Below are 16,979 nucleotides of genomic sequence, written 5' to 3'. Positions count from 1 at the left end.
ATATGATCTGCAGGGAAGTGGAAATATGTACACTTGTACACACACACACACAGCACAAAAGGACGTGCTCTTCAATTCATGAACAGCGTTGACTTTTTTCAGTGCTCAGCTTAAGAAAATTCACATCCTTCTAATATTGAAGGGACAAGACTGATCAAAAAACATAATTGTGCCCTTGTTACCCACACTTACCTATTAATAAATCTACCACTTATGTCTCTTCACTGAATGAAAATACATTGGTTGGTTTCCTAGTATTTTGATGTTGGGGTTGTTCATGGAAGTGTCTGAAAAGTCACACATACTTCTAACTTTTTAAATATATGAGCTAAACTATTTGTATTTTGGGTTTGGTTAATATGATTTAAATCAGCAGAATTACTTTACAACAACCATGCTACAAACTGGAAAGTTCACAGGTTGCTACTCATTGTTAATATATATCAAAATTCCAAAGAAGTGGAAGTGTTTAACTTGTAAGAATTCTATTTTTAAACCAACATTCAGTTTTTACCTAATTTATCTGATGGTGTCTCATAAATGCTTCAGAAATGGTTTTACCTCAGCGTTACATGTTCTTTTGCCTTTTTTTCTGGAAGGCTCATAAGTCACATGCTCACACGGGAATCTCTACTTTCAGTAGTTTCTGGTCTTTGTTACAGACACTAAAGCAGTCATCCCCAAACTTTTTTAGACTTAAGACTTTCTTTAAGACTCCTTTCTTGATTATGGAAAAGTAATAGAACAACTCTTCTGTTGTGATTAACTTAGGCCACAACAGGTCAGAATATTTTAATGCTATGGCTTCCTGTTTGAAATGTCAGTTTATTTTGTGAATTGTGTAGGTGTTTGCATACCTACCAGTGCTAATATGGTTCAGCATGCTTAAGAGGATCTTGCCACATCCCAGAGTAGCGTGGCACCCTGTTTGAGAATCACTACCCTACAGCTTAAAAAACAATAACCACTATAAATAAAAACTGGTTTAAAATATTTTATTAATAGTGATATTTTTTTGTTTTGAAGTCAGCAGTAGTGTTCAGGGTTTTTCAAATTATTTCATGTTCACATGAAAACATCTAAAAATTAAACAGTGACAGCTGGGACAGTGGGAGAAAAGAGTGGGTCAGTTAACCAAGCAGTCTAGGGAACAAGTATCAGAAACACAATAAGAAAAAGATTATTAGAAAGTGGATTGACAATCAAAATCACATTAGTATATCATACTGCAGCAGAATAAGTGTTACAAATGTCTCTCTTTTTGCATGAATGCTGCTTTGAGTTAGCTCAGAGTTGGACTACACTTCCTACAATGCAGCAGCTGTACCTCGTGTTTCCTGCATTTGCAGCATTTTGCCAGTCACATGATGAGTTATGCTCCTAAAGTCTCCACCCCTCAGAGGGAGGGAAGAATCTGTCCAATTGTTAAACGCCCACTTCACCCAACTCAGTAGTAGGTAAATAGACTTCTACCTGTCAGCTGAATTTTTGTAAGTGTGGAACAGAAGGGACAACCTGGTATATTTCCAGTAGTGGTTTTGGAATACTTTTCTTCTTCCAGACAGCCCCAAGGCTGGAAAAAAACAAGAGAGTTTGCACTTTTTCTATGACTTAACAGTTTAAATTCAATATTGGGGGAGGTAGGGGGTAGGGTCAAATCCAAAAAAGGATTTAGTTAGACTTTACGCCAGTTCTGTTTAAGCCCTATTGTAATCCGGATATGAGGTAGAATAGCACCTAAGTACTTTGAAGGGCCATATCTAGTAGGCATTTTCAAAGCATACCTAACACGTGTGAAAAGATTGGGTCTCAAAATAATGTAACTGCCTCTGTTCTATTTTAAACACAATTGGAAGGAGAGAAAAAAAAATGGTGCCCAGTCCCAGCTCCCAGGATTGCCCGCTGTAAGGGAGTGTCTTAACACTAAGGTAATGAGGGAGGCTCTCCCGTTCTGCCCTTGTCCCCCTCACCAGACTATTCTTTTCTGTGTAGTGGCAAAGCTCTAACTACTAGACTATTATATAAGAGAGCAGCAGTGGCAAGCACCACCACAATCTTTGTTTTAAAAGAGTGAGCCCCAGCCAGCTCTTTCAAAGACTAGTTACAGGTAGGGCCCTGAGAAAATTGTGATTTTGTGTACTGCACAGATACTGTTAAATTAACCCCATGCCATGATTTTTAAGGGTCACAAAACTGCCAGAAAAACTGGCAAAAGCGCAGGTTTCCCTTTCCAGGCAGGCAGCGTTCCAGCTTGCGAATGGCTGCTGTGGGCATGGCCAGGATGAAGTATATAGGGGGCAGGGGGGGGAAGAGGGGTTGGAGGGCCAGGGCTTGGGGACTGGTGGAGTGGGGTGGGGTTGGGAGGCAGTGTGTGCACCATGGATGGGGGAAGAAAATAGAGGCTGAGCGTACACCCCCCCCCCCCCCCCAGCAGGTTAAGTCTGTGTAGAGGAAAGGGGCAGGGGGGCAGACTGAGGCCCCCAGGCTGAGAGAGGGAGTGGGGCAGGGGCGAATGGGGCCCAGGGTGAGTGGTGGGATGGTCAGAGCCCGGTTATTCATTCAAGGGTGTAGGGAAGCTCCCATTCCTGCGCACACCCCGGGGGAGGCATGTGTTCCCCTGGATTTGTGCGTGGGCTGGAGGTGGGCTGCCACTGTGGGCTGGACTTGGCTCTGCACCCTGCTGTCTTGGGAACTACACATGATGCCATGTGCCTGCCACTGCCAGATTGTGCTGTGTCCCCTGCCTGCCCAGAGGCAACAGGCACATGGCGCCACATGGCTTGCAAGGCAGCAGCAGCAGGGCACAGCCCAGTCCACAATGGCAGCCTGCCTCCACCCTGCACACAAAACCAGGGGGCATGTTCCCCCCCATACCTCCCCCAGTGTATGTGCAGCAGCGGGAGCCCCCCCCGCCCCTGGATGAGCCACCCAGGCTCTTGACTCCCACCACCCACACTGGGGCTCCATTCACCCTAGTCCCTACCCCACTCCCTCCCTCACTGGGGGCCTCAATTTGGCTCCCCCCACACCCCTTCCCCTTCACAGACTTGCCTGCTGTGGCATGCAGTGCGCTGCATGCTGCCAGGCTGTGATCCTGGCAGCATACAAGCTGTGGATCCAAGTCTGTGTCTGTGTGTCCCTCCCATGCCTGGGCTGCCCTGTGGCCCTCTGCACTGCCACCACTGCCCCATGTTTGGGGGGGGGGGGGGGGCTAAGCCCTATTAGCCCTGGCCTTCTGCTGTCTATGGTGCCTGCTGCACAGGCAGAGATAAAGTATCATTTTTACAGAATATTCACGGAACTACCGGGAACCATTTGGCCAAGATCAAAGGTAGTTCCATGAATATTCCATGAAAAATTATACTTTACCTGTGCACATGCTGCGAATTTTCTACAAGAAATCTGCAATCTTCTCAGAGCCCTAGTTATAGGTGCTTTTCCTCAGGAGAGGGTTCTGAAAAGCAGAAAATCACAGACATGCCCCTGTGCTCAGCGTGCCCCATTGGCTGTTCTACGCAGCTCCTCACTCAGTATGTACATTTTGTAGACTGGCCTTTGGAAATGTTTACTTTTGCCCACACAGAGAACCTAGATGGCTAATGCTAGATCCTGGAATCCACTCAGGTGGTAGAAGCCTAAAAGGGAAGTGTCTGAGAATTTTGCTGAATCTGTCCCTAGTACCCCCTTCCCCCTCCCCCAAAATAGTCTACAACTTAACTTGCAACTCAAGACAATTACAAACCAGGTTGTCTTCACTAGGATTTACCTTATTAGCTAAGGTGAGTTACAGACACGTCCTTCTTCCCCTACATAAAGGTGCAGCCAAATGAGAGAGGGAAGAAGGTTTTGAGGGGCTTTAGGTCAATTCAAATATTTCCTAGAGGCTTAAATTCTTCCTGATGCTTCTGCAGGGGCCAGTGACTCTGACACTAAATAATTTGAATTAGTATGGTTTTAAGGAAGAAAACACAGATCCTCTCATTAATATTCTCAGCAAAGCTGCCCCTAGATTCCACCCCCCCCCCCCCCAAGGAGAGGGAGAGTAACACACACACTATAAAAATCTCCATGAGCCAAAAGGGAGATGCAACAAAACCTTACTTTAACTTCTGTCCTCAGATGTGTATCCCATAAACATACTCCCTAGCATAGTCAACACATAACACAAACATTTATGGTATTTTTAAGATAAAATTAATAGCATAAGCATACAACAATGCTCTTTCAATGAGAACTACTGGGCAAATTATCATGTCATTCACAGTTGTTACCAGTGATACAATTCAATATTTTACATACATGGATTGCTTTAACTTCCAACTATCTGCATACAGCTTAAATTAAACGCAGGCATCTTTGGGAAGGAGGTGTAAGATGCTGCTGGGTTACAGACGGTGAGAAGGAGAGAGAATTTTCCTCAAAGACAAACCTGTACTCCTCGACATGTGAAGTGATTATACCCATGGAGATGGAATGCAAAGGAGACAGCACCTTGATTTGTGAAGTTCTACCACATACTGCACAGTTCAGTGTTCTCCACACTGCAAAGGCGCACTGCCCAAGTGTGTGCTGCGCTGGGTTTTTTTTCCATGGGCTTTTTTTGACCCATGGATATCCAGGGGTCAAGAAAAAAAAAAAAACGCAGAAAAACCCCCAAAATGGAGCAACACACACTTGGCCAGTACGTGCTGCTGAAAAGCACAGCTGGGCCTCCTGCAGCTACACACTGCTGTCAGCCAGGCTCCATGCACTGGATCATCGTGGCTACATCCCTGAGAGATCCCCAGTGCTGGCCCCAGCATCCCCAATCCCACCCAGGGCAACCTGCAGCACACCAGAGTGCATGGCATGGGCAATCCCTGGGGACAAGCAGCAGCAAGGCAAGGTGCGCCGCTGCTACTTGTCCCCAGGGAACCAAACATCCACACACGTCTGGATGTGCCCATAGAGTTTAGCTAACCTTGTGTTCTAAGTAATCCAGGTATTCAGAATAGGATGCTTAGAGAGCAAAGTTATTACTTTCAGATAAAAGTAGTTTAAAAGCATTTAGGACTAGATTTTCAGGAAGCGTATATGGAAAGTTTGCGGATTTCCACATATGTTTACATCCTTAAAAAAAATGCCTATTAAACTAAATATATCTGCTACTAAATAACAGAATTTTCCTCTGGTTCCATGCAGCCATCCACATCCTTAGAGTACCAGAGTCACAGATTTATAGATGCTAGGGTTGGAAGGGACCCCAACAGATCACTGAGTTCAACCCCCTGCCTAGGCAGGAAAGAGTGCTGGGGTCAGATGACCCCAGCCAGATGCCTGTCCAGCCTTCTCTTAACGACCCCCAAGGTAGGGGAGAGCACCACCTCCCTTGGAAGCCCATTCCAAATTTTGGCCACCCTCACCATGAAAAAGTTTTTCCTGATGTCTAGCCTAAATCTACTCTCTGTCAATTTGTAACCATTGTTCCTTGTTACCCCAAGAGGCACCTTGGTGAACAGAGCATCTCCGCTTCCTCGCTGTACCCCCCCTAATGAATTTGTAGGAGGCCACAAGATCACCTCTCAGCCTTCTCTTGGAAGCTGAAGAGGTCCAGGTCCCTTAGTCTCTCCTCATAGGGCTTGTCCTGTAAGCCCCTAACCAAACGATTGGCTCTCCTCTGGACGTCCCCCCACATAGAGGGGACATATCACCTCCTTGGATCTATTTGTCATGCATTTGTTAATGCATGATAAAGTACGGTTAGCTTTGCTGATGATTTTGTCACACTGACGACTCACGTTCATCTTGGAGTCCACTATGACTGCGAGATCTCTTTCCACTTCTGTGCTGCTGAGAAGGTCATCTCCTAGCCAGTAGATGTGCTGGATATTTTTATGTTTTTATATTTTAGGTGCAGCACTCTGCATTTGTCCTTGTTGAACTGCATCCTATTGTGTACTGCCCACTTTTCCAACCTGTCCAGGTCTGCCTACAATCGCTCCCTACGCTCCAGAGTGTGCATTTCACTCCACAATTTAGTATCATCTGCAAACTTGGACAGAGCACACTTCACGCCCACCTCCTTCCAGGTCAAGGCCGACCCATCCACTACCACTCTCTGGGTGCGACCCCCAAGCCACTATGCCACCCGCCAGACCATGTAAACATCTAAGCCACAGCCTCTTAATTTATTTATGAGAATGGGATGAGATACCGTATCAAAGGCCTTCCTAAAATCCAGGAAAACGACATCCATCTCTACTGTTGCGTCTAAGCATTTTGTGACCTGGTCATAAAACAAAACCAGATTAGTCAGGCATGATCTACCTTTTACGAATCCATGCTGGTTGCCCTGCTGCATTATTTTTCCCCACTGGACTCCCACAAATATGATCCTTAATAACATTTTCAAAGACTTTTCAAAGGATGAAGGTGAGACTAACTGGTCTATAATTACTCAGATCCTCCTTCCTCCCCTTCTTGAAAATAGGGACCACATTGGCCCTTTTCCAGTCCTCCGGAACCTGACCCGAGTGCCACAAGCACTCAAACAGCCATGCCAGCGTCATTAAAGCTGAGAAGACTGTGGAGGCTGAGATCCCTCTCTGTTCAAACCTGCCTCCATTAGAATAACCATAATGAAACATGTTCAAAACACTGAGAGCTCCTCATTTTAATACTAGAACTGAATTTTGAGTAAGTCTAAATAACATTCAAAGGAAATAAAGCACTCAGTCCTGATTAGCGATTACTTCCTTTTCGTCCCCCTTTCTTTATACTTGTTCTCACGTCTGAAATAATGTATAGGTGAAAAATAAGCGCGTGCATTCTGCTAAAACAGCAGAAAACCTAGTATCTAATAACCCACAAGAAACCATTAGCATGTTACAATTCTATGACCCTGCTCAGCCACAGCAGTACATAAGCCAACTGCTTCTGAAGAACTACTCTATAGAGTTTACTATATTAATCTGCTTCTAGGAGTCTATCATAGTCCATTACAGGGCACTTCCCTGGATACTCTCTGAAGCATTTGGCACTAATCACTGCTAGAGATACAATACTGGACTAAACGGATTGCTGGTTTGACTTAGCATGGCAGTTTTTGTGTTCTTAATTTGCAATGGTGACTGACAGACCTGATATGAACTGAATTTTATGACTTAACAAGTAATTGAACCAACAGACTTAAAAAAAAAAAAGGGGTAATGAATGTAGATTAGTTTTTACAACTGTAGCTTATGCACTGTCAGTAAGTTTAAAAGAAGGGTACTATTAATTATACTGTAGCCTATTTTGAATTAAAATGGCAGGTTTTTTACATGAGACCTTGTTACAGTATTCCACTACAGGCAGTCCTTGACTTACTTACTTCTTCGCACTTACTATGTTTATCAATTAACACCCTGTTTCAACTTTCTGATGTCAGTTTCGACTTTACAATGCTTGACCCGACGCCTCACCACACCAGCGAACAAGTTCGCTCCATCACCCAACTCCCTGGAGAACATCTGTCCAAACTTCCTTGGACACTTTCTTTAAGAAAGCAGACGAGACTCCAGAAAAACCTGCAGCCAAAATTCCTGAGAAGACTCCAGCCAAGCACCTGTCACAACCCAAAGTTGTGATTTTTTGTTTGTGTGCGCGCTTCGGCATCGCTAAATTATTTCCCGCCAATTTGTCGCTTTCTTTGCACGGTAGAGTTCTCTGTTGCTAGAGAGAACTCTGGTGCAATGGGAGATTTCCCGCCAGATTACAGCTTCTTTGCAGTGTGCGTCTCTTTCTTGCATCGTAGTGATACACGTTGTAAAGAAGTTCCCGCCATTTGTATTAGGATCCGCGCCATGTTATTGGCCCATTCCTAATATAGGCACACGTGGTGGCTAGTGATTGGCTTGCTAGCCGTACAAAAGGCTTGGGTCGTTTCCGCCCAAGTCGGAGGAAGGAGGACAAGAGAGATTCTGTGTGAAGATCTCCAAGCGCTGCGGACCCTTGCGGACCCGACGCGCCTCCCCTAAGCAGGCAATAGAGGCAATAGAACCGAATCTACGGAGCTTTCACTTTTCGCCTCTCCCCGTCGCCGAGCGCAATCCTAGACGTATCCCTTTCCTGTAACTTCGGACTTGCGGAGCCTAGCAAACTCCGGGGAAAACTTATTGGACCCGCGGAGCCTAGCAAACTCCGTGGGGGCAATCGATTTGTCAGAGTCCTCCAAAGAGGGTTCAAGCAGGAGCTGTGCCTGGAAACCTGTCCAGCCTACACCAATACCATCTTTGGGTGTAAGTAAACAATCTTTTCAATCAACCATTACGCCTCCGTAACTAATTCTAACTCGCATGCGCTAAACCGCCCAGCAGTTCTCTCCAGCCCCGCGTGCCCGGGCTGCTGGCCACAGCCCGTGTGCACCGAAGACGGGTCTGGTACGACCCCGGTTCGCTCCCGGCTCGCCCATGGTGGCCAGAATGGGATCGGAATCACCGCCGCACATGGCGACGAGGGCGGGATCGGAACCCGGCCCGCACAGCACCCTTCAAGATGTCCAACCAAGAGTCCCTTCAAAAAGTCCAGCAAAGTCACCTCAAAGAAGTCCTTCCAAAGCAATATGATTGTGATTTACAATATAAATACATTCATATAGCTATATTACTCATTTATAATTGATTGGGTACAAAATTCTGGGTTATTTTTGGTGAAAATAGGGTATCAGGCCTTGGTTCAGGAACCAATTCCCCATTTATAACATTGTTTCCTATGGGAAAAATTGGTTCCGAGTTACAACATTTTGACATAAGGTATGGTTTTCAGGAACCAATTGTGTTCTAAGTCCAAGGACTGCCTGTATTTTTTTGTTTAATTTGTTATTTTCAATTTAAGGAAGTCTCAGTAGGTGCCTATTCCATGCTCTGGAAGACCTTACTACAAATTAATATTCACACTTTTATAGCCTGGCTCAGATTTAGGAAGACTGCCATTTTTTTTAATAAGGATTAAAATATGCATTGATTAATGAAGAGCAAATTAGAAAGGTTTTACTTAATTAATATTTTCTATAATTATTCAATTAATTATCAACTCATTCTATTACTGTCAGGCTGCAGCCAGAATGTAGATCTCTTCCCAAGCAGTTAAGTTCCCAAGGCTGGAGCCTGCTCCCACTGAAGTCAGTAGTAAAATTCCAATAAAGCAGAATCAACCCTCAAGAGCTGACAGAGGTTCAGAATGCTAATGCTTTACTTGGTGTTGGTTTACCTTCTTGTATGGGGCGAGATTCACTGCCAATGAAAAAGACTTCTTACGTATAGACCTTGGATCACATCCATACACTTGATCAACCAGTTACTACTTTGAACAATTATCTGGCATGAAGAACTTTGCCAAATTAAAAGGAAGAATAATAAGATAAGTACAAGGTTTTGTATACATTTAACACTGCATAAATAATTTCCTTTCACATACTGTATCTTCACAAATGGTTTTAACTCAGGTTCTCCTACTTGAATGTATCCAGTTCTAGCAAGTTAGATGAGGCAGACACTCATGGCAAGTATAATTACTTTGCTGATCTGCTGGGCCCATGCCAAGTTCCTGTAAGAGGTAAATGACCTTTCAAATGCTATATGTGATATCCTTCATAGGTCACAGAATTGCCCAGACCTTTTGACAAGGGTGTCTCCTGATAGATAATCAAGGTTTTAATGCTTTGGACCGTGAAAGAAACCTATCTTAGAAAAACAGGTAAGTCAATGATATGGTATTTGCATCAAATGGGGGGACAGCATTAAGAAGCTCTGCTTAAAAATAAAACACAAAGCCCTGGGGCTAAAGGTTTCTCCAGTATAGATGGCTTCCCAACCTCTGTGCACAATTTAAGGCTTCACAGTGAATGTCAGCCCTTGCTCTTGGGTCCTGATCCAAGGCACAAAGTTAACAGATGTTTTCCAAGCCTCGAAAACTTGAACAATGGCCATTGTACAGGGATATGAAATCCATCCCACAAAATCTGCATCAGGACAAAGGATGCAGCACAACTTCACCCCCTCCAGCTTCTGAGTTTAAGTAACAGCTGCAACTTTTCATGATGCTTGTATGGTATGCCGGGAAACAGAATATCTACACTGCAGCTGCAGCACACACAACTCTCATCCAGCACAATCCACCCACTCACTCCTGAAGACTTGCTCCAAATTGCTCTGGGATTATCCCTAGAGGGCTACTCTCAAGCATGCCAGAGAGTAAAGTCTGGACAGCAGCTGCAGAGGGATGCCCCAGAGTTTGTCTGGTTTTGGAGCATGTGAATAGGGTGTGCTTGGGGCATATCAGCTGGAGCATGCTGGTGCCAGACTCTAACATCACCTGAGTCTGTGCAAATGGGGGCACAATGGACTTTTCTTGCTATCCCATGTCGACACTAGATAGGACCAGCAGATCTTGCCTTCTCTAAAACAGCCCTGCTGTCCAAATCCCAGTACAGGTTTACAAGGTGTGCTGGCCTTCCATACTCTACTAACTTTACCCTTCTCTGGAGTTTTTCAGCCAAAGCAATCTATCAGATAGGTGGCATTTCTTAGGTACTCAAAATAGAAACCACACCTATTTCACTGGAGGTGACATCTGAGTAGACAAGAACTTCAAAAACCTGCTCAAGGGTACAAATGGGCAATATCCTCTGAAACTTTTTGTAATGTCTTCCTACCTACTGGGATTAATTCCAATTGCTAGTAAAACCGTATTAGTTTAAAACAAAACAAACCAAAATCCCTTTGTTGCATAACCTCTGCACTGCTTTGCTACAATTTCCATTAAGAAGAGTAAACATTTTTTTCTGGGAGAATTCCCTCAATCCCAAAGAATATTTGTTATGAACAATTTGCTCATTTGGAGTACAGCTGACCAATACATAGGCTGCTTTTATAAATATATACATGTATTTGTATACAACTCAAAAATGGGAAAAATATGTAGTTATTTTTAAAACAATAGAACAGAAATGTGGGTTAGTGTGTCTAAGATACCTCTAAATAATTGTATTTCAGGCAGGATCCCAGCACAGAACATGTTTGGTTCTAGAGCTATTTATCATGTTACAGTTCATGTTCTTTGTTCAGAGTCAGTTTTTGGAGTACTAGACCTCTTTCTCTCTCTTACAGGTCAAGTGCTACCTTTGTGGCATTTACAAGGTGGGAAGCAACTCAAACTGACAAAGGCACACTTGAGGTTGACCAACTGTGCCATTTGTTTTGGGATGCTGCACCACTAACTCATGATTGAGGGGGATTAGTATCTGGACAAAGGGCGAGTTATGTACCTATTTGTTTCATACTTAAGTGAACCTGCTCATAAGGACAAATACTTAGACTGTAAGCTATTTAAGGCAGGATTTGTCTTTTTGTTAGGGATTTGTTAGTGCTTGGCAAGACAGCACCTTAGCCCCTGGTTAGAACTTTTAAGCACCACTACAACACAAAGTATGTAAATAAATAAATGCCAATACCTAAGGGGTTATTTTTTGCAGAACAAAAAAATCCATGCATTAATCAAGGGATTATTTTTGAGAAACAGAAATCATAATTTTTCATTAATATTAATATAGGACGTGCTTAAAAAAAAACCCGAACCATTGTCATCTGCTTAAGGACAACAATAAAAAAATGCCATATTCCTCATGCAATCAGCTGAAAACAGTACCATAAAAAGGGTGCAATATTTGATCTTAATTTAGCTTTACAAAAGACCTAATCAGTTACTTAGGATATCTCAGTCAGTGCAAGTTTAAAACTGTTCTTGCATTATCTTCTATTTTTCTATCCAGCCCTGTTTCACTTTAGAAGACCAGTTCACAGTCCATAAGCAAAGCAGTTCTATTATTCACCTTAAACTTTTGTCTCATTATACTTAGAAGCCCCTAAGACAAGCCTAAATAATTCTTCTCTTGCCTCACTGCTTAAACCCTGCAAAGACAAGACTAAGTACAAGTTTGGGTACATGCAATTTTTCCAGATAAGATCTACTCTATATTTAAAGTTCTTCCCCTGTCCCTGAGAGTTCTGTGGATTTTTAAAGAGCTTTTCATCAAATTAAAAAAAAAAAAAAAAAAAAAAAGCATTTGAGGGCTTTGAAATTAAGAATGCTCATGCTGAGTTCATGCTGAAGAATGCTGGACCTGTGTAACTGAGGTCACAGTATCTGTTTGCCAAGAACCCCTGGGTCACTCCCCATTATGTTCAATCAAAAATATCTATGTCCTACCTCCACTACTTTAGAGGGGGAACTGAACCAGAATTGCACTACCTGGCCATGTCCAGGTGAACAGGGGTGTGCACTTTCAGCATCACAAACAGTAGCAGCACAAATTTGTGCCACTGTGCACGCTCCGGGAATTGTGCTTTGCTGCCGGACAAACTGTCCTGCCTTGGGCAAATCGCCCTTGCCCAGCTCCTCCCAGCTCTTCAGCCAGGAAGAGCAGGAGGCTGAGGCCAGGTGCTGGCCTTAGCAAAATTAGCTGGTGCCTTGGTGGCATGCTGGAGCAGCAGGGGCACAACTTGGGCAGCATGAAGACCTGGCTGGCAGCCCGAGTATTGCTCTGGAGGGCCAGGACTCCATTTGTGCTAGTGCACACTTTTTTTTGTGCGTGTTGTGTCGCTTTTTTTTCTGGTGGTTTTTTTTGGGGGGGGGGGAGGGGGGGGGTTTGCTACCAGGAAATCCTGGTAGCAAATTTTGCCACTACATTGTAAATTTGCAGTGCGATGTACATTTTAATGGCACCACAGACTGCATGCTTCGGTCATTTGGACGCAGCCACTGGGTATAAACACCCTTGAGGTCTATAGTCCAGCTGTATAGTACCGCCAATGGGGCACAATCAGACTCTTATTATGCATACACTAGTTGCTGCAGAACAGAAAGGAAGATTTTTTTTTTGCTATCCTACAGAGATACCCAGTGTACAGGACACATTCTGGGCTGTCCAGTGGGTTCATGGATTTGACAGAAAAATCAAGACAGCCAGATTGACTCTTATTCTCAGTGAGGAAATGTGCAGGGGTGGAGGAAGAGAGAGATCTTCAAAGATCACAAGCTTGAGAAAGCAATTCTTCATTTTTCACCTGATGCTGGGACACTTCTAAGTATTTTCTCCTTTGGACTTGAATTCTATTCTTTTTTTCTGCTAAAAAAAATTTCTGATACCTGTTCTCCAGCACTGCTGTTAAACCACCATAATGATTCTCCTGCAAAATTGCAGAGTAAAATCTAGCTTGCCTTACCCATACAAATACTCCAATTTACTTTGCATGATTAAGGCAAACAGAGTTTGCCCTTTACAATTTACTATTGTATTGCAATAAAAAGTGATTTAGTTATAGTAATGACCCATTTACACTTCTTAAAAATTACTGAAAAATGAACAGTTTATTGTATTAATTTTTAATCCCTTCAAGATGAATGGTCTTTTGTTAAAACATATTCTCCTGCCACTGGCTTACTTCACTGATTTACATTTTTCAGCAAAAGACTGAAAGATTATAGCTATCTCTATTACCAACATCTAATCAACTTTTCCTCATTATTTTATCCCTCTTAGAAGATGCATCAGTTTTTGGCATAAACTACTCAATAGCACCCCTTTCAACTTTTGCAAAGTGGATTGAGAAATATTTTGCTGTTTCTGATTTCCCTTTTTTTTTCCTTTGCCATTAAAAACTTCATGGGCCTTGTAATCACTTTATAGCAAAGAAGGGTTTTTTTGTGCAGATATACTATTGTGTAACTGCACATCCAACCTACATCCTGCATAGCTTCAGGCCTGTGAGTTGATCCACTGAAGGTAATACTTGCAAAGTTAAGTGAATGAGACCAACACATGGAAAAGGATTGTATATTATTTCTATTCAAGCTACCTCAACTACTTTACTAGGCAATTCTATAATGTAGTACATCATCTGTAACCCAAATTGAGGAATACAAACAATTAGCACTGTTGTATCTACCCCCTGGACCTGTGAGGTTTTCTAGTTGTATCAGTTACCCTTCCCTGTGTAAAGCACTAAAAATGCCACCTTATATCAGACCAATCTCTGTTTACAGTGCAACAGTAACAACCATTACTGTGTGAACTTTACAAACACTAGAATTAGCCTGGAAAAGAGAAGAGTTTGAAGAGATCAGACTGACCTGTACACCTCACAATAGAGAAGTATAGTGAAAATTAGCCATTCCCTTGCTTTTACCCATCAATACAACACTAGAACAAGAGGTCACTTGGTGAATCTAAATTCTGTACTCAGGCAAATCCCAGTTGATTTGATGGAAATGTTTTATTTATATGTTATGTTTTTGTATATTTGTAGGCACATACACATTCGATACAATGATAGCTGTAATTACGTATATCATAAAAAGGAGCTATCCCAAGTTCATGCTTCAGGACATAAAATCATCAGTGAATAGGTCACAAACAGTCTGCTGGCCTTCCCTTCACTATGTACAATTTTGCTCAAATTATATTTGATTTTATTAAAGCTTCCATTCAATTAGTTATTATATTTCAGTATATTGTTCTGGCAGTGGAACAAGCACCTTCTTTGTACTCATTCCATCCATTCTATCAGGATGCAGTTCTGTAGCCTAGTCTAATATGCTAACGATTATTTAAAAAAATAAGATCATAGGAAAGTAGGGGAAGTGACCTCATGAAGTCATCCTCCAGCTCAAGGTCCCAGCTAGATCAACTCTTAACCCCTGACATGACCATCTCAGCCAAGTGTTTGCCCATCCGCTTTTGAAAGCTTCCATGGATGAAAATTCCAAAATTTATTTTCGGTAGCCTCTTCCAATGCTTGACCTCCCTCATAATCAGAAAGTTCTTCCTAACTGCCAACCTCAATTTCTCCTACTTGAGGTTGAGTTTAAGGCCACTGCTCCTGGTCCTGTCCCCTATGGCCATGGAGCAAAGGTCATCTCCCTACTTTCTCTAACTGCCTTTCAGGTATTTGAAGACTTCTCCAAACTAAATACCCCTCGCCCTTTCTGCCTTTCTTCATAAGTCTTGCTTCCCAAGTCATTTTTGCTGCTCTGTGCTTGACTTTTTCCAACCTGTTCACATCCTTTTTGAAGTCTGGGGCTCAAAACTAGACAGTTATCCAATCCCTCCTCAGTCTTCTTTTTTTGCTAAAGCAAAAATATTTTTTCTTACTAAAAAGGTGAGCTGGCCCTTTATTATGTTTTACCTCTAAAGCTCATTTACTCAAATGGAAAACCCACTGTATACATACACATAGGGCGCCTATACACGAGCGTGGTGGAGGCTGCTCCAATCAAGTCTGCTGGAGCTTGGCAATTGCCATGCTCCAGCAACCTCTTGCATGTTGTGTATCAGTATCCCAGCACTTACAAATGGAGGTAGGCGTGCTTGAACTAAAGTTAATTTTAGTTCAAGTGCCCCTGCCACCATTTTTAAGTGCAGGGATGCTGATACAGGAGACATAGTGGCGCTTTAATTAGAGCGGCTCTTGGATGTGCTCTAATTAAAGTGCCTCCCCCTCATCCCCAGAGCTCATGTAAAAGCACCCACAAAGACTAGACTCCATAAACTATACTAGCTCAAAAGACAACTGACCTGTAAGGTCAGGTGTCAAAAAGCTTTAAAAAAAATGGAAATACTGTACCCCCTATTTTGAAACATTTTAATATGCCAAGGAATCGAAAAACTCCTGATATATTCCAGCGTTCATTAAAAAGACAGTATGTCATTGCCAGCTAATTCCAGTTTGATATTACTTCAGTCAGAGCCATTTTATATCACATCAATAACTTTTACAAAGCAATGTTTTTTCCAAGTTCTCTACTATACATCTCCTTAGTTTCTAATTACTTTTCCTCCCTGCAGATATAGCTGAAGGATGTCTTGGCAGTTGTTCATCCTTGTATATGTGATTCTACTGAATCTTACTGCACAAAACACTATCATAGGTCTGGCTCAGTTGAGTGATGAACGTTTTCACCTATAGATACAAGGTAGCATCTCAGATTATTTTGACAGCATTTCCCATGTGCTGCAGAGTCTAATCAAAGCACCTTCGTGGTGAAAAAATATATATTAGAAGCATTTTTAAATATATTGTAGTATCAATTATTACTGTTGCTCAACTCTGTAAGATAGTGGTGGGAGATTCATACACAGCATGAACAAAGGACCTCAATCAAAACAATACCTGGAAAAGGATCAAAACAGATTTTAAAACGCTTTGAAAAACATGAAAAGAAAACTCAACAACTGCCTGAAAATGTGTATCCATGCCATTTATTTTTCACATCTCGTCCTTCCAGGCACACAATTCCAAATCTGCGACAGCGCGGCATCGTTTTCCAGATATATTAGAGATTCCCCCCCTTCCTTGCATCAACCCCCTCCCCCCCAACCTCGTTCTCTCAACTCTGAAAAGAAATAAAAAGCAGCACCTCTACGGTCCTACCTGTCCACGACTTGCTTCATTTACACTGCCAGGAGAAAGAGAGGAGACGTGATGATGCAGTTCTGCCAAACTATCCCACAGCAGCCTCAGACCTCCTGTGCTTGGATAGGAGCCCCCTCCCCCACAACACCAATTCCTTCCTACCCCAAACCTCAGTTTTGAAAATGGTCACCCAGATTGGGGAGGTGACAAACTTTGTGAACTACAAGAACAAAACATATATAATAATAAAAACCTCACCATTCAAAATAAATTGCAGGAGAGAGGGAAGAAAAAAACCCAAACAAACAACATTACAAATCTTCCTTTTTTTTTTTTTTGTCTCCCCCCTCCCCCACAGAAGGATGCTCTGGACTGCTTTTTGTCAAAGAAAACCTGTCCTAAACCCCAGGCAGCCGCATTTTTATTTCCAATCAACAGGTCTCAAGCCTGGCTGTTGAGGTGGCTGCTACTGCTCCTGTGTTGTTGGTTTTTGTTTTTGTTTTAAATTGACATTTTATAAAAACCTCCAGAACTCCCCCCCCCCCCCGA

General features: G+C 42.7%; 1 long non-coding RNA gene across 1 annotated transcript in view; it reads right to left on the bottom strand.

Moving 5' to 3' along the window:
• Positions 1 to 16,965, bottom strand: part of LOC132250357 (uncharacterized) — a 30,701-nt gene extending 13,736 nt beyond the window's left edge. The window contains exon 1 of the long non-coding RNA XR_009462033.1: positions 1,474 to 16,965. This is a non-coding gene — a long non-coding RNA (uncharacterized LOC132250357). The remainder of the gene's footprint in view (positions 1 to 1,473) is intronic.
• Between the last annotated feature and the right edge of the window lie 14 nt (positions 16,966 to 16,979).

This window comes from Alligator mississippiensis, chromosome 4 (genome assembly GCF_030867095.1).
Source record: "Alligator mississippiensis isolate rAllMis1 chromosome 4, rAllMis1, whole genome shotgun sequence".
NCBI lineage: Eukaryota > Metazoa > Chordata > Crocodylia > Alligatoridae > Alligator > Alligator mississippiensis.
This window is presented reverse-complemented; position numbering and strand designations above follow the sequence as displayed.